This window comes from Monodelphis domestica, chromosome 3 (assembly GCF_027887165.1).
Source record: "Monodelphis domestica isolate mMonDom1 chromosome 3, mMonDom1.pri, whole genome shotgun sequence".
NCBI lineage: Eukaryota > Metazoa > Chordata > Mammalia > Didelphimorphia > Didelphidae > Monodelphis > Monodelphis domestica.
This window is the reverse complement of record NC_077229.1, coordinates 18,548,580-18,573,874: the sequence shown is the minus strand read 5'-3', so window position 1 is coordinate 18,573,874 and position 25,295 is coordinate 18,548,580. Positions and strand designations below refer to the sequence as shown.

At 45.2% G+C, this 25,295-nt stretch overlaps 1 protein-coding gene across 10 annotated transcripts in view; it reads right to left on the bottom strand.

Moving 5' to 3' along the window:
* PRR14L (proline rich 14 like) overlaps window positions 1-21,722 on the bottom strand; it is a 72,918-nt gene extending 51,196 nt beyond the window's left edge. The window contains exon 1 of one of the 10 annotated variants that reach the window (XR_008917266.1): window positions 17,233-17,402. The gene's annotated coding sequence lies outside the window, so the exon portion shown is untranslated. Of the gene's footprint in view, window positions 1-9,770; window positions 13,162-17,232; window positions 17,408-21,410; window positions 21,623-21,648 lie in introns of those variants that run through there. The other 9 variants (XR_008917267.1, XM_056821448.1, XM_056821447.1 and 6 more) reach the window with 9 other exon arrangements.
* Window positions 21,723-25,295: the final 3,573 nt, after the last annotated feature.

Genomic DNA, 25,295 nt, shown 5'->3' with positions numbered 1-25,295 from the left:
GAATGGGCTTGTCGGCAGAGGCCTGGCCTGGAGGAACAGCTACCAAGTCTCTATTCTGACCTGAAGGACAGGGCAAGGTCTTCTAGGAATGGCTCTAAGGAGAGCCAACAGGGACATCAAAAGCAGAAAGGGAAGTGAGGTGGGTGTCTCCATCACCAAGATGAACTGGACTGGAAGGGGGCCTCAGAGGTCTCATTCTGTAGAGGAACCTGAGCCCCAGCAAAGTGGAGGGACTGGTCCAAGGTCATACAGGTAGGGTGAGAGGTAGGATTCACATCTAGGCCCTCTGATGCCAAAGCCTAGATTCCTTCTCCTAGGCACGGCTCCTTTAGCCTGAATGCTGGTGTAAAATAACCACTAACAAAAGAAGATAATCATGTTTAAGGAGGATTTTTACCTAGATTTTAAGCCTGGTTCAATCTGAACGGCCACCTTGGGGAAGTAGTAAAGAGGATTCAGGTTTAAAGCTGACTAGTTGGTGAGTCAGGTACTGTGCCTTTAAGTGCTAGAGAATCAAAGATAAGCAAAAACATGGTTCTCTGCCCTAAGGGGAGACAACTCTGGCCCATGTGAGAACTAGACTAATAAGATGAAAGATGAGGTGATATCAGAGAGAAGGTAGAAAAGGGATCTGAGCTGGGTCTTAAAGGAAACCAAGGAACCTAGGAGGTAGAAGAGAGATGAAGTGGAACAAGAGAGACAGCTAGTACAAACACATGGAGGCGGGAGGTGGTGTGTGGTGTTCAAGGAGCACCAAGAAGTTGGGTGCCAATGGAGTTGGAGCCTCCTGCATGTGGACGGAAGCCAAGAAAGCAGGGAAGGGAGGAAGAGGCTGAGCTGTGAAGGGTTTTGAATGCCAAACCAAAGCATTTGATCCTGGTAGGAAAAGGCAGTACCCAGTGTCTTTCTAGACAGACTGCCTAGACTCATCTCTTTCCCTAAAACTTGTTTAAAGCAGCCAGCCAGTTAGGACTATGAATTTTAGATTTACTCCACCCTGCTTTGTCTTTAGAATTTTAGCAACCAGGAATGTATACACCCCCCCACCCCTCCCCAGGAAGAGAGAAATTATAAGGCATGCAAAAAAGGACATTAGCTGGAGGTTGATCAGCTGTCAATCAAAGGAAGATTCCAATATTGGAATGTTACTGGGAAACAGTTGAAGGCAAGAGCCAACTGCTGACTGATTTCTGGGCTTCTTGGCTGATGGTGGTGACTGTGAAGGAAGAAGCTGGGTTTATCTCTGGGACTTGGGATAATCAAGCTGGAGGTGGCCTGGCTGATTTGAAGGCAGAAGAAGAAGGACAATAGTCCATGTATCTCTACCTGACTGGCTCTGTTTTATGCTAGTGACTGAATTGCCATTTCTCTCAATATCCTCCAACCTAAGACTTACTGTAGATAATAGGGAAATCCCACCCCTCTTACCTAATCCTCCATCTTTCCTGTTTTCCCCAATAAACCCTTACTTGAGATAAAGAAGAGAAAGGAGTATTTCCTCTGAAACATCATAGTTAACCCTGAATGACTTAGGAGGCTGAAGAAGAAGGGGGGAGGGGAAGCTGAAGGGAAAGAGTTGAGGAAGAGAGGTATAGAGGGAGGAGGGTAGGCAAAAAGGAAGATAACTGCCTGATCTATTAGTTATCTAGTACCCATCAAATATACCCCCTCCAATATTATCTATTACAATTTGGCACCTCAGACTGACTGAACTTTACAATCTCTAAAGCAAGTGCTCTGTGGCGTAGTTGTGTTGGCAGCAATTATGGCTTATTGGATGTATAACATCCTATACAGTAAAGTGACCACCATGATTGTAGGTTCGGTTGAATACCTTGGTAACACCACGATGTTCATACCATAAGTTGCCATTCCAAAAAGAAACTGTCCTCTGGTGGATTTTGACTCAAGCTTATATCGTTTCCATGGCTGCTATACAGACACTGACTTATCTGAAGAACATCTGTAGAGTTCTGATCCCTAAATAAACAACTAAGATAATGGTGGTGGATAATAACTTGGAAACCTTAATAAAGAAACTGTTCGAAGAATTTATCAAGGCAAAAGGGCTAGACCAGATTAAGGATAAAGGACACGGCCAGACAGATAAAACACCCAAAGAGAAAGACATAAAGGCAAAGAAAACAAAGGTTAATGCACAGAAAATGAGTGACAAGGACACTAAGTCTAATAGTGAACCTGAGAAAATTTTTCCACTAAAGGATGTTACCAAGTTATCAAGTACAGTTGGTATGTTATATTCAAAGGGGCATAGACAGTTTACAACCCAGGAGCTTGATTCCCTGAAGAAATGGGTTCCAAAATTTATCAATCAGCCCTATAAGACTAAGAAAGAACTCAAAGGTGCTTTCCAAATTTTTGACGCAGCTTTCCAAGATGTGGAATTTCTCTTGTCTGAACTGTTTAGCCCCCATGAGCATCAACAATTCAGAAAACAACCTGAATTAGTTGGCCCACAGAGGAGCAAAGGGAAGACCTTGATTTTGCTAATCCTAAAAGCATGACCTACTTAAGGAAATGTAGGGAAGGCTTGCTCCAAGCTATTAAGCTTGTTCAAAGCCTAATGCATGGGCAAGATTTGACAAACTAATGCAAAATAAAGGGGAACATCCAGCTTCATTTATAGATAGATGTCTCTCTGAAATGGCTGAATCAATTATGGGTTTAGAGGCAAATAATGATGAGTCCATAAACCACGTGAGGAGAGTTTTTGAAAGGGTGCACACCTCACTTAAAGAACTTTTTCAAACATTACTTTCCAAAGTATGATACTGTCTGATCGAATTACATGAAACCGCGACTTACCTTCATGACAATCATTCAGAGCAAAGTAAATAAATGCAGGATTTAAAGGAAAAATTAGAGATAACAGAGAAAAATTTAAGAGACAAGGAGACTGAGGGAATCAAGAAGCTAAATACTATTAGGATATATACAAAACCTGCTTACAAACCAAAAACAGTACAGAGAGAAACTAGACAATGTTTTAAGGATTAAGTGTGGGGGAGGAAGGTCTATGACCCACATGTGCTAGCAAGTGACAAATCAGAAACAACTGACTGACCCCCTGGGCTGTCCAAAGCCAAGTTTAAGCCACCATTGGTACATGTGAGACACAGGAAGTGACATAGAGAACTGCCTTTATATTTTGCATCACTTCTTGTGAGAGGGACTTGCAGTGGAACTTGACTGTGGAGGAGCTCCAGCATGAGACCTCAGACTGCTTCCCTTAGACTATCAAATGGTCAGTGGAAGGCTTACTCCCCTTTCCTCATCTTGGAGGTCTCCTGGCTGGAACCCATGCTAGATTTAATTCTCTGCCCCTCCCCACCCTTGGCTGAGGCCTCTGAACTCCTGCCTGGTATCTCTCTCTTTTTTCCTCTTTCTTTCTTTATTAATATCTTCAGTCTATTGTAAATAAACCACCATAAAATTCCATTCTGACTTGAATATTTTGTTGGGATTTAGAATTTAGAATCCCTGGTGACCAACTAAAAATATATTCAGTCAAACCATAAGTTCTATCCCACACAGGATCTAGAATCCTTCAGCAATCCAGACTCACTGATGCCTTCTCCTATACCACCCAGGATCCCAGAAGTAGCTCCCCTTCTCAACACATCAAGGGTCCATGGTCCCTCTGGAAAACCCAGGCTTTACAACAATCCTGCCCCTTAGGATATGGCATAGGAGGGGGTTAGGAGGCCGAAAGGGGTATTGGGCTTCAGTGAACTCTCCAGAGGGTTCTTACTATACTTTCTAATCCAATAATGACGAACCCTTTAGAATACTGTGCCCCCTCACCCCACCCCAGACAGGGGAGGGGGAAAGTGCTCCTACTGGGCTGCTGGGCAGAAGAGTGGATGAAGTGAGGAATGTCCTCAGGACCATGGAGAGGGGGGAAGGGACCATTTCCATCCTGAAGACCCTCTGGTTTTCTAGTAACAAACTCTGGTGGGTGACTGCAGGCATGCCCAGAGGGCTCTTTGTGCCCTTTTGGCACGTGTTCCATAGGGTCACCACCAATGTTCTACTCCAGGTTGCACCCACCTTCCTACCGAGTCTCTTCCTTTCCAGTTGACCACTTATTGCCTGCAGTCTTGGACAAGAACCTTCACTTGGCTAGGCCTCAAGTCTTCATCTATAAAATGGGAAGCTTGACCTGGACCTTCCAGCTCAAGGTCCAAATGTTCGTTTTAACAATGCCATTTTTTTCTATTAGGAGCTTAACTCCATTCTCCATTGTTAATTTGGGCTGCATTTTTCTGCGGTAGTGCAGATCTTCCCTCTTCAGGACCCTTCTTTGAGAATGGATGGTGACAAGCTCAAAGGGCAAAGGGATTCTAACAAATAAGTCTGGCAGCTTTAAAACTTGGGATTTTAATCCTTAAATTGTGAGATCACAGAATGAATGTCTAACCTAAGGGATGTGGGAAGGAGAAATTTAGAAGGGAAAGAACTGTGGCTTTGTACCCAGTAAAGAAAGAAGCAGCCAAGTATTCCCACCCCTCCACTGCATAGAGCACCTGGGGGGGGGGGGGGGGGGTACAGTACACAGCAAGGTTAGTCTAAGGATACAAAGCAACTCTTCCCTTCCTCTGGGGGCTACAATCTTGCTTTTTCTGTTTCTGGTTCCTTTTGTGGATTATTCCAGGAAATAGGGTGGGGAGGACTGGATGGCTTTGCAGACAAGAGTCCAAAGGTTCCGTTCACTCAGTGATCAGAAAATAAGCCGAAGGGATCCAATACTAAATTAAGAAAGGCCGGGTTCTTGATGTTAGCAGTTTCTATTCTGTCCCATTAGAGGAAGGTAGAAGCTGAAGCAGATCCAGAAGGAGACACCCAAGTCAGCATGGGAAGGGATGTCTAGAGACTAATCAAGGGAAGGAATTGGGGAAATGGAAAGACTTGTCTTCAAATATTTCAAGGACTGCGTCCCTGAACCCTAATTCTAAATCACCTGTACTTCTTGGCCCCAGAAAGCAGAACTTGGAGTTAGTAGCAGAGAAATAGATTTAAATGAGGCTCTTTTCAGAGGATAGCTAAGCAGCTACCCGTGAGGGCTATGAGCAGAGTCTATGGATGCTCCCCTACCCACCATGGCCTAGGGCTGCTGTCCTGCTTAGTCATTGGACTCCTGTTTGAAGGCTGCAGCCTGGGCTCCGGTTTAGCTCAGTGCAGCTAAGCTCAAATTGCCTTCTTTCTCCAGGTTCCTTAGCCTGATTCCAGAAACATGGACCAGAGAAGACCTCTGCTGCATTAGTCTGGATACAGACTTTGATGAAACAAGTCCCCAAGGCCTGGCTGTTCAGACTGTGGCCAGGCCAACACCAGCTCTGTTGGTCCAACACTATCAAGGGTGCTCACTGCTCATTCCAGTAAAACATTAAGGGCAGAAAATGTCCTCTCTCCAGCCCTACAGTCAGATCCCTCTTATTAGTTCAGATCCCTTTGAAGTGAACTTCCTGAAATTCAATGGATTAATGAAAATCACAGGGGCAAGGGAGCTCCTGGATAGAGCACCAGACCTAGAGCAGGAAGGAGGTAGGTTCAAAAATGGAAGGAAGGAACCTCAGTGATCATTTGCTCCGACCCCCTCAGTTTACAGAAAAGGAGACAAACCCAAAGAGGAGGGGACTAGCTTCAGACACTTCCTAGCTAAGTAACCCTGTACAAGTCAATTAACCTTGTTTGCCTAAGCCTTGTTCTTCTATTTCAAAGTTGTTAATAAGACAAAAAGTGTTTAAAATAAAAATTTTAAAAACTGCATGAGGAAGCTGGAGGCCAGATTCATAGAATCTAGTTCTCTCATTCTTTCTCTTTCTCTCTCTCTCAGGGAGGTTACTCTTCTAAGAGCACAGGTAGCTCGGGACTCCAGAGACCAAATCTAGTACTCTTTACTAGATCAAGACTGACATACACTCATTCTCTCTCTCTCTCTCCCTTCCTCTCCCCTCCCGCTCCCCCCTCTGTCTCTCTCTCTGTCTCTCTCTCTGTCTCTCTCTCTCTCCCCCTCTCCCCCCAAGTAAATATATATATTATGGTCATTCAGTAGGATGAAAAGGCCTCAATGACCCAAGGGTTCCACAAACTCTTTAAAGGTCCAGGTCCCCAGAGAAGACTAATGGAAGGGCAGAAAAAGAAATAGCCATGCTAATGATATCACACACCCAATGACCTATTTCAGTAAAACTTAGTCTTCAGTAAAGACTCCCCACCCATCACAACAGGGTAGGGGGCAGCTGGGTAGCTCAGTGGATTGAGAGCCAGGCCTAGAGATGGGAGGTCCTGGGTTCAAATCTGGCTTCAGACACTGCCCAGCTGTGTGACCCTGGGCAAGTCATTTGACCCCACATTGCCTAGCCCTTACCACTCTTCTGCCTTGGAGCCAATACACAGTATTGACTCCAAGATGGAAGGTAAGGGTTTAAAAAATAAATTAAAAATAAATTTAAAAAAAAAAGCTGAGGCTAACGGAGCAGAGGAGAGGGGGCGTGGGAGGCTGGGCGCACGGGGCTGGCCAGCAGCGCCCCTCACCCCCTCCCGGCCCCTGTCCCAGCCTTCAGGACAGCTTCGGACTGGACAGGGAAGGATAGCGGGGGTCCAAACATAGTCGGATTTGGGGGATGGCTTACTGGACAAGGCTTTGGCCTTGAAGTCACCAAGACCTGAGTTTGAGTCCTGCCTTAGACTCATAAGCTGTATGACCCTGAGGCAACTTGCTCAGTTCTCTCATCTATAAGATGAAGAGAATCATAGCACCTATCTCACAGGGTTGTGATGAGGATCAAATGAGAGAATTTCCATAAAGCATTGTGCAGACCTTAAAAGCTTGATAGAAAAGTACACCACTGAGGATCAAATGAAAATGTACTCTATAATCATGAGGCATTACAAAAATATAAGCAATTAGTTTATAACTTAGAAATTCTGCAAATGTTCTATCAAAATCAGGACAAAGCATTCGATTACTTATTCAAACAAATGATATCCACATCAAACCTGCCCAAAGGATTCCAATTAAAACCAAAAAACTTCAAATATTAATATAAGCTTGAGAAATCTGACATTTACAAAGTGGTCTCTACCATTCTTGGGCTCCTATCACACCACAAAGGGAATCCCAGGTGTCTACCAGGCTTGGGAGTCTGGAGCTTGGCTCCTGACCTTGTGCCCAGGTTCTTCCCACCCTGTCTGACCCCAGCTAGTCCCCTCCTCTTTCTGGGTTTGTCTCCTTTTCTGTAAACTGAGGGGGTTGGAGCAAATGATCACTGAGGTCCCTTCCTTCCATCTTGGATACTCTGACCTACTTTCTCCTCTCTTCTAGTTCATGCTATTCATTTCCTACAAGATGGCTTCATCTGATTGACCCCTTCCTACCTCTGAGTTTTCTCACTTATGTAGTTATAGCCTGCTTATCCAGGTCAGACTTCCAGCAACCCCAACCACCTGGAATGTAGCCAGGACACCTGAGTAAGTAAAAGAACCTATTTTCTGAAATCAGGAGCTCTCTTCTGGTGGACAGCAGACCTAGATTCCAATTCCAGTTCAGCTCCTACCACTTATTAATCATGTGCCTTTGGACAAGTCATTTACCTCTCTGAACCTCAGTTCTCTCATCTTTTAAAATGGGAATAATAGTCTCGGCTCTGCCTAACCCAGGGGATGGTTTGAAAGATTCAAAAGCCTGAGTAGTAACTACTATGATAAACATTCCTAACAAGATTAATCATCCTATTTCAAGGTTGGAAGCTTCAATGGCTGCCGGGGGCAGGCTCAATGACAAAGAAAGAATGTCAGAAGACCAAAGAACTTGGAAAAAATATCAGAGATAAAACTGTACAGTTAGGGCTACCAAGCTTCTAGATAAAAAGTCAAAAGCCCCCAAAGGTCTAGCAAACCAATCTCATTTGATGTTCATTGGACTAACCACTAAAGTGGTTAAGAAAGGGCCCTATTTCATTAGTTAGCCACAGACTTAAAATTGGAAGAGAAAACTAGAGCCCAACCCATCCCAAAACAGGAATCCCTTTAACACTTCAGACATGTGGTCCTCCAGTGAGGAGGAGCCCACCACCTCCCTAGGCAACCCATTCCACTTTGGGACAGCTCTGATTGCTGCCAAGTTGTTGCTGTTTTTTCTTACATTAAACCTAAGGTTGGGAAGGGTATAATGCCTTCTTTTAAAAATAGGTAAGATAAAAATAGTTGGGGCACATAAAGGGATCAGTTTAATTTACCTGAAAACTGACTGAAATGGAGCACACTTCATTACTCAGTGATGCCAGAAAAATCTATACTGTCTGAAAAAGTCCCTTCACTGTTCTCCTTCCCCTCCAAAACTGCATCCTTTACAATGCTGTCCCCAAGCAGCTTAACCTGGCCCTGCAACTTAACATCTCTACAACTGGTATGGCTCTTCGCCAAAATGTTTCAGGTAAATATGCTTCAGAATCAGAAGGTTCAAGTTGTATATAATGATCACTTAGTCCAACCCCTTCATTTTACAATTGAGGAAACTAAGGCCCAGGTGAGTTAAATGACTCTCACACTTCTATGAATAGATCAGTTTGAAGTTTTACTCTGCTGTTCCTGTCATTCATCAACAATCAATCAATTCCTCCCAGAAGCCACATTTAACTTGTTCTAAACAGTACAGGATATAAATGCATACTTAGTAATGAACTGATATTTATAAAATGCTTCAAAGGGCTTACAAATGCTTTCTCCTCAACAGCCTTGTGAAACAGTTGGCAGGAATGAAGTACGTGCATGTTCACAAAGTAAATGTCAGACCCCGGCCCTTGCACCCAGGCATTTGGTGCTAGCTAGACTCTAAGAGGAGTGCTAGCACCATTTCATGCCTCATAAAATATCTTTTTGTGTGAATAGCTTACAAACGGTAACAGAAATGCCAAAAAAACTACCTATGGAGACCACTTTTATAGTCCAGTCTAAGGAATGTGATTGGCCAAGTCAAGAATTTGAGAATGTTCACCTAATTGTCAGAAGGTCAGAGCCAGAAGGGCCCTTACACCAGGTAGTGTCAGAGCTGGAAGGGGCCTTAGAACAGAGAATGTCACGGCTGGGAGGGGCCTAAAAACAGGGAATGTCAGGGTTAAAAGAGACTTCAGAAACAGCCTACTTTCACCCTGCCATTTTAAAAACAAGAAAAATGAAATCCAGTGAAGCTGAGCCATACTCAATGGGCCGGAGGCAGGGGCTTGAGGAAAGGGCAGGCTCTGAGCGACATGACCTCTAAGGTCCTTTCTAGCACTGTGATTGGTGGCTTCAGGGCATTCTTGCATATTTGTTAGTTCCTTTGAAATACTACTTATGTTTCTTTTTGAGTCTACGATTCAGCACTTGCCACTTGCTGAGGCTCCATTGTGCACCAGGTCCTAGGGATGGGAAGCTAAAAGCAGACAGCCTGTGTCCTCAAAAGACCTCAGCCTGGAAGCCAGGATAGGAATTCCACCCCAGACCCCTAGAAGTCAAGGCCCAACTGATCTGAGACCCTGGGCACCCATCTTTCCAAAGCTGTGGTCTCAGATGAGATCCCATTCTCCTTACTGCTCCTTACCCACACCCCCATCCTGTCTGTGCCTAGGCACTGGCTGCCATTAGGCCTCCAAAGCTCTCTCTCCTCCCCTTGGCATTTTCAAAAGCTAAGGATGCTCAGGAATTTGTATTCTTTCGGCAGCCTCTCCCATCACCCTCAGCTGACACTGTGTCCCCCTGTGTCTTACCTAGGTATGCACCTCCCCCAGCTAGATTAACTCCCTGAGGCCTAGGGCAACTTGGATTTTGGCTTTATATTCCTAGTCCAGTGCCTGCCACATAGGAGCTGGAAAAAAAACAAAGAAAAAACCAAATTTGACTACCAGTATGTAAAAATGCCAGGTTATATGAAATATGAACAAGCTATCAGGTGCTCCCCCACCATAGCAGAGGTGATAAGACAGGTCCATAAACACACCACATATTCGCAAACATATTGGGATTTGTACAAGTGCCACAAGATCAGAGGGAGATGAAAGCCCCTGACTACCAGCCCTTCTCCTTTTCTCCTAGTTAACTTGCAGGTATTAGTTAATAAGGCTCAATATGAAGGCCAATTTTTCTAGGAAACCATTGCTACTCCCAGCAGAGATGACTTCACGCAGCACACAAATATTGTGTATTAAAGCCATTTACGTCAGTGACTTTTGGTGAGTTGAGCTCCAGGAAAGCAGGGATGTGGTGCCTAGTCTTTGGATCTTCCAGCCCACAGCAGAGGTGAGAGGGGTGGGCCCAAAGCGGGCACTTAATACACTTTCACAGTATGACTCCATGAACTGCAACCCTCAGGAGGCTCTTGTTGCCAGAGACAAGACTCAGGCCTCTATTCTGAACAAGCCATTGCTACACAAAAGAAAACAAGATTCTAAAGAAGCCAGCCTCACACCCATCCAACCAAGAGCAGTTCTACCTGAAGGCAAGAGGGGAGGGAGAAGCAGCATCTCAGAACCCTAGCCTTGAAGTCAGAAACCTGGGGTTCTAAGTCCCATAAGACCTCTTCTTGCTTTACTCAGGAACCTCTCTGGGCCTCAGGTTTCTCTTATGAAAAATGGAGAGCATATGGTGGTGCTGAAAGGCTCGAACAAAATAATACACACAACTGGCAAACTTGCTAGTTACAACTGTGGAAATGGTTGTAATGGAATACTATTGGGCCACAAGAAGTGACAAACAGGGTAAGTTCAGGAAAGACTTCTATGAACTGATACAAAGTGAAGTGAGGGGAACCAGAATAGTGTAAACAGTAACAGAAATACTGCATGATTAACTGTGAAGACTAAACTATCATCACGAAAGCAAGATTCCAAGAGAAACCCAAAGAACCCATAATAAAAAATGCTATCCAAAGCCAAAGAAGGAACTGTTGGGAGTCTGAATGCAGATCAAAGCAGGCCATCTTCCACTTTATTTCCTTAGTGAGTTTTTTATTGTATGTGTGATATGTGTCTTCTGTCACACCACGAGCAATACAGAAATACATACTGCATGAGGGGGCAGCTGGGTAGCTCAGTGTGTTGAGAGCCAGGCCTAGAGATGGGAGGTCCTGGGTTCAAATCTGGCCTCAGACACTTCCCAGCTGTGTGACCCTGGGCAAGTCACTTGACCCCCATTGCCTAGCCCTTACCACTCTTCTGCCTTGGAGCCAATACACAGTATTGACTCCAAGACGGAAGGTAAGGGTTTAAAAAAAAAAAAGAAATACATACTGCATGAAAGCGACAGTGTAGCTTTTATCAGAACATTGGGGAGGGAGGAAAGAATCTGAATCACAAAATGCTGGGTAACAATTGTCAAAAACTGTTTCTACCTGTAACTGAAAATAAAAATGTTAATAAATAAAAACACTAGTTAACAAGAACAATATTCTTTCAACATTTTCTTCCCCCTCCAAATTCATATAGTATTCTTAACTACATTTCTCTTAAGGTGCTCATCTTACATTTATTTTGCATTCTAGGGAGGGAATAAGCACTTATTAAGGAATTACCAAGTGCTAGGAATTTTCTGAGAGCTTTCATAAATAGAATCAATTTGTGCAGTCTTTTAGACTGTAAGCCCCAACAGGGTAAAGGCCAATTATGTTTTATCTAACTTTTCATCTTCTCCTGAGGCAAAAAAGCCCTTTCCAGACTGGGAAAAAGCACATCCTTTCTGAACCTCATTTCCCCTTCAAAGACTGATCAATATCACTCTTCTGGGGCTCCTTCCACTTAAAAAAAAAAGTTCTTAACTTTCTGTCTCAATAGAAAGGGGTGCAAGAGCTAACAAGGTCATGCAACTAAGTATCTGAGGCTAAATTTGAACCCAGGTCCCCCTGGCTCCAAGACTGGGGCTCTGTCCCTTGTGTCATTTAGCTGTCCCCTTACCTCCACTTTCCTTTGATCCCTAAGACCTAGAACATTTTCAAGCTTGACCTAACTGCTTGTGAGCCCCCTGCTCTACTCCAGAGAACCAAGAAGGGCTTGCTTTGGGTGGCTGGACAGAGGGACAGGGCAGGCAAAAAATGTCCTTAGGCTCTGGAAAGAGGGGGCATGGAGCAGCTCCCCCCATGCTGGCCCTGCACACATGCCAATACTTGCCAACACTGACCTCATATTCCACTGAGGTCAATGAGGTTCTTCTCTTAAGACTGGTCTTTGGATAGGTAATAGAGAGGTCTGGAGGGGACTCCAGAAGGCTTTCCTTCATCTAAAGCTATTCTGCTAAAGCTTTTAGAGCCATATCCTCTGAGAAGGCAGTCACTTCCATGGACTTCAGGGAAGAGCTTAATAACAATGGCTTAGATCTATGAAGTGCTCCAGATCAGAGGTCAGCATGCCAGCACCAAAGACCCAAATCTGGCTCCTGGACAAAAACCGGTAGCAGGTTGTAGTTTGCTCAGCCTTGCTCAAGATGTATAAAGATCATCACAACCTCGTGATATTGGCAGGGCAGGAATTACTGCTCCATTTTACAGATCCTCGCTTTATTGAGTACTTAATGAGAATTGTTACAAATCTGGTGAGCCAGCAAGCCAAGAACATTGTCTCACACAAGCCATTTTATAATTGTGTGCTTCTTTGTTCTTTACAAAATACTGGCAAGAATTCATATCCTCACGAGCTACTGTAACAGTGAACAAGCTAAAAGAGAACAAGGAAAAACAATCAGCAAACTAATCACCTATCCTTCCATTTTCCAAAAGTTCCACAGGGGGAAATCTTGTGCAAACTGACCTTCAGGACTCATAGATTGTTTTTGGTTTGTTGGTTTGTTTTTAATAAGAAAAGTGGCCAATTGGAATGGGAGCTCCTTGAGAGCAGCACCCCAATTTTAACCTTTGTATCCTCAAAGGCACAGTGCCTAGAAAATTTAGGTCTCAGAATACAGGTCTGTAGACTGCCTGAGAACATGAAATGAAGTAAACCTAGGAAATAAGACAGTTTCATTTGAACCTAACTCATGGCTCAAAACCAACCTTTTAAAATTAACTTGCGGTCTGAAACATCTGTAACAGGGTTTCATCAACTTTTCAAGTAATGTTTTTAAATAAACAAAATCAAATACATAGGGTTAGGAAGGAAACAATAATGAAATCTGGTTATCAAGTCCATGGAACCCAGGAGGAAGAACTCTGATCTCAGGGGAAAATTCACAAATTTATTAATTTTTATTCCATGCAGCCATCAATTAACTACTCTCCCCCCCCCCCCATACCCCTACTCCACCTACCAGGAAAAGCTAAAGGTATCTAAACATACCAGTGGCAATGACACACACACACACACAGACACACAGGCACGCAGGCACACACACAAACAAGTGGTTCAAATCCGGCTGGTGACACACAATGCTTATCTGTTGTTGTTGTTTAGTTGTGTCCACTCTATGACCCCATTTGGGATTTTCTTGCCATTTCCTTCTTCAGCTCATTTTACAGATGAGGAAGAGACAAAATGGGTTGTGACTTGCCCAGGGTCACATAGCTAGGTAGATTTTAATCTACTTCCTCCCCAACTCCAGGCCTAGTGCTCTATCCACTAAGCCACCCAGCTGCCCATAAGAATTCTAGGCAAGTCACAATCTTGCAGTGCCTCCAGGCTAGTCTCTCAAACAGTAAGTTTAACCTATACACCCAAAGAAAGTTTCCACACCTGGGGGATCTTCCCAAGGCATCAGCCCTCTCCTCTCCTTCTCCCTGAAAGGAGATTACTAGTTACAGGAATCTGGCAGTAAATCCTAGAAGAACCAGGTGCCTCTTTCAATTTTACTGTAATTTATCATATCTGCAAATGAGTTTTAAATGCAAATAATTGCACAAAGATATTACAATTTTATTCTGAAATTTTAAAAATCCCACCCTACTTTATTTTCTTTGCCTTATGGATAAAATAACCAATGCTACTGCTTGGTCCTTCAAGAAATTCTTGAATTCCAGACCCTCTAGGATTTAAAGTTTCCAAGGTAGTTTCTTCACAATGAAGCTGCCATGATCCCTTCTACTTTTTTTTTGGTAAACCCTTATCTTCTGTCTTACTATTAATTCTAAGACAAAAGAGCAATAAAGGCTAGGTAATTGAACCTAAGTGACTTGCCCAGGGCCACACAGCTAGGATATGTCTGATGCCAAATTTCAATCCAGGACCTCTGATCTCTGAGCCTGGTGCTCTCTCCACTAACCCCGATTCCCAAGATTCTTTCCCAGCTTTTTAAAGTGAAAAGATCTGTTTGCTTTGTCATGTTCTGTACACAGGTGTTCTAGAGTAAAGTGCTCTAGCACAAGAGTTAGTCGGGAGGGCATGGAATTCACCATGACCCTTAGTGAAGGTCAATCTTCACTTCCTGCTGCAAGTTGGGGAGGGGGGTCTAGGATAGATGCCAAGACCACTTTCTCTGTCATCTAAGGGTAGGACTTTCATATTGGGGGAATACACTGAGAAGGACAGGCTCTTAAAAATCACATTGGGCAATCTAACCATTGCACTCTGCTGGGGTAAAGAAAAGGACCCTTATTTTCCTAAGGTATCAAGCAAAATTTACCCATCTTCATTCCCACAAAATAATTCCACAGATAATAAGGTTGTTTATAGGAAGAAGGCTTTAAAAAGCCATCAGTAATGGCTACTTAAAAACAAACAATCCCTTTGATGGTTCATATTAAAAGCTTGGAAAACCAAGAATAAAGAAGCCATCCATTTTTACTGCAAATCCTTAAGTATTGAACACACCTTTTTTAAAAGTCTATACTTGAGATGTTCCTCTTATTTCATGCATCACATGTAGCAGAGGATAAAAAAGCAACACAAAAGACGAAATAGAGTAATAATTTCCAGAAATGTTTGTCTTCTTTCTAAAAGAAAGAAAAGTCTAAATGCCTAACCTCATATTCATTTCAATCCTAAGGGCCTCCTCTTACTAAAGAGAAAGTTATCAACAATGAAGGCTGGCCACCTTACTCACAAAAATATTCACAACTGATCTCTGTTCTAAGAAAGGAACTATTTTTCCAAAGCCCCAGACTGAAGTGGGAGGGCAGAAAAGGAAGAAGAGCCCCGAGACAAGGGGCAATATCTCAACATGAAATATGGCAGAAATTTTTAAAAAGGAGGGGACATCTCCCTTTTGCTGTTTCACCAGAGGGGAGTCTCATTCTTCCCATTGAATGAGGGCTAAAAGAATGAAAATTCAGAGATGGGAGGATAGCTGTGTGGAAGGGAAATTCACAGCGACTTCTAGGGTCACTGTGGGAACATAGTGGGAGGTATCTTTGTTTCTCCTTCACCATGGGGTGGAGTTCTATCTTCTTTGCAGAAGGTGGAGGGAGGTTTTGGGCTAGGGTAGTCCTCTTCATTTCCATTAGGGAGGTCTCTTTCTGGATCACTCAAAGAGAGGGCCTTTTCAATTTAAAGATCACAGTGTCCTTTAAGGATCAGCTATCTAGTCCAAATCGCTCATTTTACTTTACAGGAAACTGAGGCCAAAGATATGACCTACTCAAGGTCACCAACTCCAAACCCAAGCATTTCTTCTATAGCGAAAAGATGAGGGAAAATAGGCAATTGGTCTTTCCTCTCTTCATGAGGAAGGAAAGAAGAGAAAGTTTCTTTCCATAAAAAAAGAACTCTGCAGTCTCATAACAAGGAGAGTGGTCTCTACACACAGGACTAAAAGAGGAAGTTCTTTTCTCAGAAGAGCAGAGAACTTCCTTCTTAAGGGCAGAGTTTGTCTCAGAATGGGGGTTTCTTGTGCTTCCTGGGGGGAAAGGGGGGATACAGTCCCCTTACAGAAGTTTCCCTCCCTTCTGGTAGTCAATAAGGACAGAGAGGCAATTTCCTCCACTTAAATCCCCACCCCCACCTGACCTGACCCAACCCCAAGACGGCAGAAGGTTGAAAGAAGTGGGGAGGCAAAGGGCTCATGGGTAGCTCTAATAGCTACTTTCTCCTAGGAGGAGCTGGGGAGGGGGAACAGGGGATGGGGAAACCAGGATCTCATTCTCCATACTCCTAGAGGTTACCTCTTGTTCTGTATGAAAGGGGAATGGAGAAGGGCTCAATCTTAAAGGGCAGAACTTTGGGAAAGGGCCATCAATAGGGAAAGGAGGTGTCTTTCTCTACTTGGATATTTAGGGAGCAGATCTGTGGCACAGATGGAAGCTGTCCCCATCTGGGGGTCCTTAGCATTTGCCCCTCTCAACAGGGGGGAGGGGATGAAGAGGCTCTTTGTGGGATGCCTTTGAGGAGGGCACCTTCTCCACTTGGGAGATTTAAGATAAGGAGGCTCCCTTCACCTAGGCTGGCCTCACCTTTCTTGGAATAGGTATGGGGGGCGCTCTTTGTGGGATCTGGAAGGGTTCTCTACCGGAGGGTCCTCTCCCCACTTGGGGATTTAGGAAGCCCAGTGATGGGAATGGCGCTCTCTCCACCTAGGGAGCTAAAGGTTGGCTCTGCCCCCAATTGGGGAGGGGGGGAGGGACGGGTGTTGTTCTCAGAGGGATTTGGGAAGGACTCCATGGAAAGGGCACTTTGTCCATTCAGGGATTAAGGAAGGAGCCAACTCTCTCTCAGTGGGGTGGGAGGGCCGCCACTGTCCTCACTGGGGGATATAGGAAGGAGCCCAGAGGTGGAAGGGAGATCTCTCCACGTCTCCCTAAGAGGGAAGGGGTGGTAAAGGGAGTTCAATGTAGGGTATGGAAGTGAGTACCAAAGGGGGCAAGCCCCCCACCATGGAGGGGGGGGAAGGGAAGCTCTCTTCCCACCTGGGGGGCAGAGGGCAGCTCTATGGGGGAGGAGCGCTCCAGTTCTCCCCTCCCTGCCCTCAGGCCAGTTCCAAGGCCAGGGTGGAGAGCGGATACTCTTCACAAGCTTCTCGTTTCCTAATTAGGGGCTCTTTCTCTAGGATAAGGGGGAAAGGTAGAGAGGGGGTCTGTCGCGACATGAGCGCCGGGAACGACCCCGTCGGGACAAAGTAAGGGCGTCGAAGGGTCGAGCGCCCCATAAAGGAGTGCGCGCGAGGATCCCGCCTGTCGCGACACTGGATATCGCGACATGACCGGGCCCCCTCCCCGGGACCGCGCTCACAACGGCGCCCGTCCCCACCCTCCTCTGCCGTCGCCTTCCCGGCCCCTCCCCCCCGCCCCGGAGCCGCCGCTACCGCGGCTGCAGCTACTACCTGAGCCGAGCGAGGGAGGGAGCGAGGGAGGGCCAGGCCGCTCTCGCCTCCGCCGCCGCCGCCGCCGCTGCTTCTCTATGGTCGCCCGCACTTCCCCATCCGGGACCCGCAGCAGGGTGGCTGGCCGCGCATGCGCACTCTCCCTGCCCCGCGCCAGCCACGCGGGCTCTTCTATGTTTCGCCGCTCCGCCCTTCGGACCCGGCCCAGCCCCGCCTCCGGCTATTCCAGGCGCGGTACACCCTCCCCCAGCAAAGCCGGGCCGCCAGCCCGCTGCGCAGCCTCCCTCCCCTGGCGCTCCCAAGCTCCAGCCAATTCTCTTCTCTCCACTTCTGCTTCTTGATCCATTGTTCTTGACCTCTATGACCCTCTCAGTTATATTTGTAAAGTGCTTAGCTCTGTGCGTGGCACACGGTAGGTGCTTAAACAATGCTATTTCCTTCCTTGATCAGTGCCTGGCATACAGTAGGTGCTTCAATCATGCTGTTTCCTCATTTTCTTCTCTTGGAGACTCTCCCCTCCAGTGCTTGCACAGTGCCCGGCACACAGTAGGTGCCTAATCAGTGTTTGTTGATTTCCTCGACCCTGCTTTATCCAGGCTCTTCTCCTCCCTCCTCCTTTTCTGCTCTTTCTTCAGCCAGGTCCCGGTGAGTCAGCTCAGTCCTGTGCCCTCTTGTCCCTTTCACTGGGGATCTCCTCAGCGCCCAGCGCTGCTGCTGCTTCTCTGATCTTGTTCGGCCAGCCCCAGCCTCGGCATTAACCTCCAGTTTCCAATGTCCTTCCCTACTCAAACCCGATTCCCCCTCCAACCCTCCTCCCTTCCCGACTCTGCTGTGGCTGCCATCCCCCCTCCCCCATCTCCTTCCTTTTCTCTCCCCACTCCGTCCCAGCCTCAGCTCGACGCCAGTCTGACCAGTGCCGCCCCCCCCCTCCCCGCGCGCCCATTCAATAAACTCCAGATGAAAACTACAAGCCTGTGGGGCTGTTCACGCCCTTCCTAACCAAAAGGCTCTCCGCCTCCCTCCACCACGGAGGAAGCGGGCGGAATGGGGGAGGCAGATGGAAGCAAACGTCTCAAAAACTTTGTTTTTTATTTTCGGGTCTGTTTTCTTTTGCAAAAGGACCAATGGGGAAATGTTCTGTGTGAGCACACTCGAATCGGCTGGGAAAGGGAGAGCAAAGAAGAGAATTTGCAACTGAAATGGATGTTAATGTTTTTACATGTAACTGGGAAATACTCGTGAAATAAGTAAAAATATGTGGGGGACCCTTTATCACCCGACCCCCTCCTACTTTCCCAATCTTTTCACACCTTATACTACCTCAGATAGATAGATGGATGGATGGATAGATAGATATAGTAGTATAAGGTATGTATATATATATATATATATATATATATATATATATATATATATATATATATATATATATATATATATATATATATATATATAACCTTTACCTTCTCTCCTAATAACAACTCCAAGGCAGAAAACTAAGGACTAGGCAATAGGGGTTAAGTGACTTGCCCAGGGTCACACAGCTGGGAAATGTCTGTCCTGTCTCTAGACCTGGCTCTCACTCCCCTGAACCACCAGGCTCTCTCTCCATATAGTGTCCAGTCCAATGCCACTGCCATCTCCCTACTCCAGGCATTCCCACCGATTTTCCTCCATGCCTGGAGCGCTCTCTCTAGTCTTCTCTGCCTCGACTTCCTTCTGGCTTTCTGACTCTGTCTCTTCTTGTGTTGCTTTATCTCAGTTTCTCCCAGTGTCTGACCTTCTCTCTCTCTATGGGTCCGTCTCTACCTCTCCCTGTGTCTCTCCTTTGTCTCTATTTCTGTCTGTCTCCCTGTGTCTCTCTCTGTCCTCTCTGTCTCTCTCCCTTCTACCATTCTTGCCTTCACTCTTCAGGGCACAGAGAGGGGGCAGCCCTTAGAAACCATTTACCCCAAACTTCTCATGCACAAATAAGAAGGAAATGGAAGGGGGCAGCTGGGTGGTTCAGTGGATGGAGAGTCAGGCCTAGAGACAGGAGGTCCTGGGTTCAAATTTGACCCCAGACACATTAAAGTTGTGTGACCCTGGGCAAGTCACTTGACCCCCCCTCATTGCCCAGCCCTTACCACTCTTCTGCCTTAGAACTAATATACAGTATTGATTCCAAGATGGAAGAGGGTTTAAAAAAAAGAAGAAGGAAATGGAGGCACAGGGAGCTTGGAAATTCTCCCATGCCTGAAAGGTGTTGTCTAGCTCTCACCACCTTCAAAATTCAACTCCATTCTCACCTCCTGGAAAGATTTTTTTCTGGTTCCCTCTGAGACACCTTCATCTACACTGTCTATATCTTCTCTCAGCGCCTCATTATCTCCATGTTGTCCTCTACCATTCGATTGGGAGCTCCCTAAGGGAAGGAACTGGGTTTTTGCCTTTCCTTGCATCCCTACTGCTCAGCACAATGCCTGGCACACAGTAGGTGCTTAATAACTGCTGACTGACTATATGCCAGGCACCGTGCTAGGTACTGGAGGTACTAAGGCAAACATGGAACATGACTTCTACCACTAAGGATCTTACATGGGAAAAATAGGCTAGATGGATGGATGAATGGATGAATGGATGGATAGAAATATATATATAAATGGATGGAGAGATAGATATAGGTGGATAGATATTGAGAAATGAATAGCTATAGGCATAACTACATAGATGTAGATATAATTAAGAACAAGGACCAGACCTGTGATTTCACTGGTATAAAGAATTCCCAGATGAGGAAACTCCCTCCAGGAATGTGAGTTGGCACCTTCTCTACAACTTAAAAGAGTAGAGAAGAGTAGATGATTTATGCAAGGTCACATAGCCAGGCTGCCCATGGTTAAATAGGTTTGAAATAAAGAGAGGAAACAGAAGGTACTGATAATAGAGGGTGAGGAGATCAGGGAACTTCCTGTAGGAGGAGGCACTTGACCAAACCTTGGAAAGATAGGATTACAAAAGGCCAAGGTGGAGTAATGCTATCTGGACAAGAGGGCCAAGTCTTGATTTCAAAGGGGCCATTTGGATTTTGCTTTCTGAATTCATTATTTATGCTGGTCTTTACAATCCGAATATACATTGGAAGACCCCAGAGGGTCTTCTTGCCCTCCTAATCCCCAGAAAATTAGGCAACTTGCTCTAGTCTTCCTCCTTCCTAGTCTTGAGACCTTGGGCAAATCCCTTTTAGGGCTCTGTAAAATAGAGATAACTGGCCCTGCCCTGCCTATCTCTTTCCCCTCAGGGCTGTTCAGAGGCCCAAAGACTTATGAAAACAAGCTCTTATAAATGCCAGATACATGTCAGGGATTAATATAATAACATTATAATAAATAATTAGATGTTTGGGGGCTTCAAAATTCTTTCTTTCTTCCTTCCTTCCTCCCTCCCTCCTTTTTTCTTCTTCCTTCCCTCCTTCCTCCCTCCTTCCTTGTTTATTTTCTTTCTTTTCCTTTCTTTCTTTTTCTTTCTTTTTTCTTCCTTCCTTCCTTCCTTCCTTCCTTCCTTCCTTCCTTCCTTCCTTCCTTCCTTCCTTCCTTCCTTCCTTCCTTCCTTCCTCTTTCTTTCTTTCTTTCAAGATCTTTACTATTTTCCTCTAGAGGTTAAAATGCTTTTTTTATGCTTTTTTTCCCCCTAGTGACAAAAGGAATCAAATTCTAACAACTCTTTCCTTAGAATATCTTCATCTACCCAACACAAGTCACAGGATCCTAGTTCTAGAGTTAAAAGGGACCCTGGACAGAGGCCAATGGAATACCACCCCCTCATGAAAAAACTGAGGCACAGAGAAGTTCCTTGACTTGCCCAGGGTCACACAGTTAAAGTGTCCCAGGCAGGATTTGAAGCCAGGTCTCCCTACCCCCAAGTCCAGTTCTTTATCCACAAGTTGATTTATTACAGGCACAAAACATACCAGAGGGCAAACAAGTGGTTTCCCTAAAGGAACTCTGTTCATCTGACTCACTTAAGAAGGTGTTCTTGCCTAACAAAAGAAATTCTTTCTAAATGGATGGGATAATTCATGTACTCCATCCTTACCGAAGATTTGATTGAGATAGACCAATCATAATCATTTATGAAGCAACTACCAGCCCAGGTGGGTCCACAAACAAAACAAAAAGTCTACAATGAGTCAACCATACCTCCCTCATCCATTGAGAATCCCATGAAAACTTCTTAGCCCTTTTCCATAATAAAGCTGTAGCTGGTAGGTAACATCCTGGCAGTCACTGGCACAGAACAACCCAGTATGGTGTGGCCAGATCAAGACTCGGTGCTCCAGGAGCAAAGCAGAATCACTGTAGCACGAAGGGAACATGAGATGTGAAAATTTAGGGACATCCCCAGCCCAAATGTTCAAATGGACTATTTGTGCCTGACCTGTGATAGGACCTTCTGAGCTCCTATTGGTCTGATCAGCCACAGATGAACACGTTGTACCCTGACCGCAACATTGTGATGTCATTGGTTCTCTTGGAGTATGAAGGACAATGATATCCCTCTTCAGAGGTCTCAGGGTTCTCCCCTACCACATACACACACACCTTCTCAACTAAGAATCTTGTCTTATTTCACTGAAAAAAATCGAGCCCTTTCCTGGCAGCTCCCTGTCTTCTCTTCCTCCTCTTCTCTTCCTCCTCATCTCTTGTCACCCAGGTATCTTTTGACACCAAGTCCTCCTTCATCGCTGTTTCACATTCCCCTTCAATGTGTCAAAGAAATCCCATTCCTGTCTTCTCCAGAGGATTGCTGCTGTTGTTCAGTTGTTTCAACTGTGTCTTGACCCTTCATAATGCCATTTGGGGTTTTCTCATCAAAGATACTGGAGTAGTTTCCATCCCCTTCTCCAACTCATTTTACAGATGAAGAAACAAAAGCAAATGGGGTTCAGTGACTCACCCAGGGTCACATAGCCACTAAGTGTATTGAGGCCACATTTGAATCTAGGACCTCCCATCTCTCTGGGTCTGGCTCTCCATCCCCCGAGTCACCTAGCTGCCCCTCTCCAGCTCCACTTAATATATATTTATTGATTGATTGTGATTAGGGAATTATCCGCAGGTCAATCCCTCAACTCCTCCAGAGTATTCTCAGTTTAGAGGGTTACCAAAGGGATGGACGTCCGTCAAGCTTAACTGTCAAAGTCCTTGACTTTTTGAGCCTCAGATTCTTTGACTCACTATTGGCATGTTGACCCTTTAGAAAGAAACCTGAAGAGAACTTGATGAAGGTCCTGCTTGTCTGGTGAGGAGATTCTGCTACCGTGGTCATTTAGCTCAACTCAAGGAGATTTAAGGGAATCCTGGAGGCTGGAAATCAGACCCACCAGGTCAGCTGATGCAAAAGGATGACTTCCTTACAAAGCCAGATCTACAAAGACATTTCAACCTCTTTGGAAGCTGAGAGAAATGTTTGAGCTCTTCTAGTGTATTAGTGGCTTCCCTTCCACTTACACCATGACCACGTCTCTTCCATCCCTACTTGTTGACCCATCCACCCCCAGCAGCAGCATCCTTTATCTCATCTTCCTTTTCTGGTCATTCACAATAGGGGGCTCTACTTCTTTTCTTCTCATTCTCTTCTTACTGCTTTGTAGTCTGGCTTTCAACTTTCATGTGGACTCTCCAGACCAGGGGTCCCCAGACTTTTTACCCAGGGGGCCAGTTCACTGTCCCTCAGACTGTTGGAGGGCCAGACTATAAAAACCTAACCCTAACCATAACTGGGCAGCAGGATACACAGTGCAGAATCCCCTCCCCCAGATCACCACTCACCATGCTGGCGTCTTCCATTCTGCAGCCACATAATCCTTTGTGTGGCACCTCGTTCTTGTTCAGTTACTCTCAGAACAAGGTGCCATGCAAAGGATTATGTCACTGGAAGTAGTACTGTACGTGAACAACACCACGTGCGGGGCTGCCACATCCAGTGCCCCTCTCACTGACCATCAATGAAAGAGGTTCCCCTTCCGGAAGTGCATTGGGGGCCAGATACATGGTCTTGGGGGCCACATGTGGCTGGCAGGCCATAGTTTGGGGACCCCTGCTCCAGACTTCCCAAGGATGTCTTAGTTGCCAAATCCAATGGCCTTTTCTCAAACCTCATTCTCCATAACCTCTCTGCAGCCTCTGACACTGTGGATCATCCTCTCCTCTTTGATATTCTCTTCTCTCTAGGATGGGTCCCTAAGGTCATTCCTTGCTCCTTGGGGCACAAATGCTGAGCCAGCTACAGAATCTGATATGGATTCCAATTCTTGGATTTGTGATGACTTGGTCTTTGGATCTTTTGAAATTCCCTATCAAACCCCTTTATTTCTTTAACCTAAGACCCCAGAGCAAAAAACAGAAATAAAGCAGAGAACCCAGGGCTACCCATCAGACTCTGTGGGAAAAGCTAAGGCCTCTCTCTCTTCTCTCTCTCTCTCTCTCTCTCTCTCTACTCCTCTCTCTCTTCTCTCTCTCTCTCTTCCTCTCTCCTCTCTTCTCTCCTCTGTCTCTCTCTCTCTCTCTCTCTCTCTCTCTCTCTCTTCTCTCTCTCTCTTTCTCTCTCTCTCTCTCTTCTCTTCTCTCTTTCTTCTCCTCTCTCTCTTTCTCTCTCTCTCTCTCTCTCTCTCTCTCTCTCTTCTCTCTCTCTCTCTCTTGTGCCTCCTGGGCATATTTATTAACAGTGAACAGGTAAAGAAAAAAGGAGAAAATGTTCAAGTCTCAGTTCTAGATATGCAGCTCCTTGAAAAGACTTCTCCTTGCCACGTGGTTAGTGGACCAGGACCAGTCTGAAGGACGTCTCTGGATGCTCAGGTCTCTCCAAGGGCACATCCACTAAAATGTTGCCATAATTCTTGTCATGGCAGGTTCCTCAGACTCCTCCAGAGGGGGAGATGCTATCAGAAGTAATCTGCTTACGTGTATCACACAATCAAACACTGATTAAGTATCTCTAATGAGGCAGGAACTGTGTGGGGGTATAAAGGCAAAATCTAAACTATTCTCATCCTCGAGGAACTGGCAGTAGCATGTAAAGGGCTCCAAAAAGCAATAATTGCCCTGAAAGTCGCCCAGTTCAGAGTAGATGGGCTCGTCAGTGGAGAGTCAACTACAAGAGATGAATTACTTTGGCCACAGAAATTCACAGAATTGTCTCTGGAGTGGAAGGGCCATAGTTTGCCTCACAAGAGGCAGGTCCACACCAATGGAATCAGCCATTTCTATCTTCGAAGATCCTTTTATCTGTACCACACTAATGATGTCAACGCCACAGGTGCTGTACATGACTCATCTGTCTGTGTTCCAGCCACATTGCATGCTTCGCCATTCATTCCTGCATCTCATCCTGCCCCCTTCTGTCTCCAAATGTCCAACGAGCCTAGAAAAGTCTTCCTTCCACTGAAATGCTTCATTCTCTTTCAGAATCAGTCTGGGGCCACCTCCACCAGGAGATCTGCTCTGATCCCAAAGCTGGGAGGGAGTTCTCCTTCCTCCATTCTCTAATAGGATTTGTCTCAGCTGCTTCTAAAGCCATAGATGATTGCTTTTTTATGTCTGTATAACACAGTTTGTCTAGCTATTCCCCAGTTGATGACTATATGGACAATCATTGATTTATGTAGCCCTTCATGTGCTACTGCCAGTTCCTTTAGGACAGGAATAGTTCAGATTTGTCTTTGTACTTCTCACAGTTCCTGGCTCATTAGAAATACTTAATGTTTGTTTGTGTGATACATGTTACCAGTTTTTTCCTACCATGAAAATGTCTGCTATCAATCTGTAAATTGATCGTCATCACAAGGGTTATTCACTATCATCAGGAGGGATTTATACCAGGAATGCAAGGATGGTTCAATATTAGGAAAACCATCCACATAATTGACCATATAAACAGGCAAACCAACAAAAATAACATGATTATCTCAATAGACGCAGAAAAAGCCTTTGATAAAATACAACACTCATTCCCACTGAAAACACTAGTAAGTATAGAAATAGAAAGGTCTTTCCTAAAAATAAAACAGTATCTAAAACCATCAG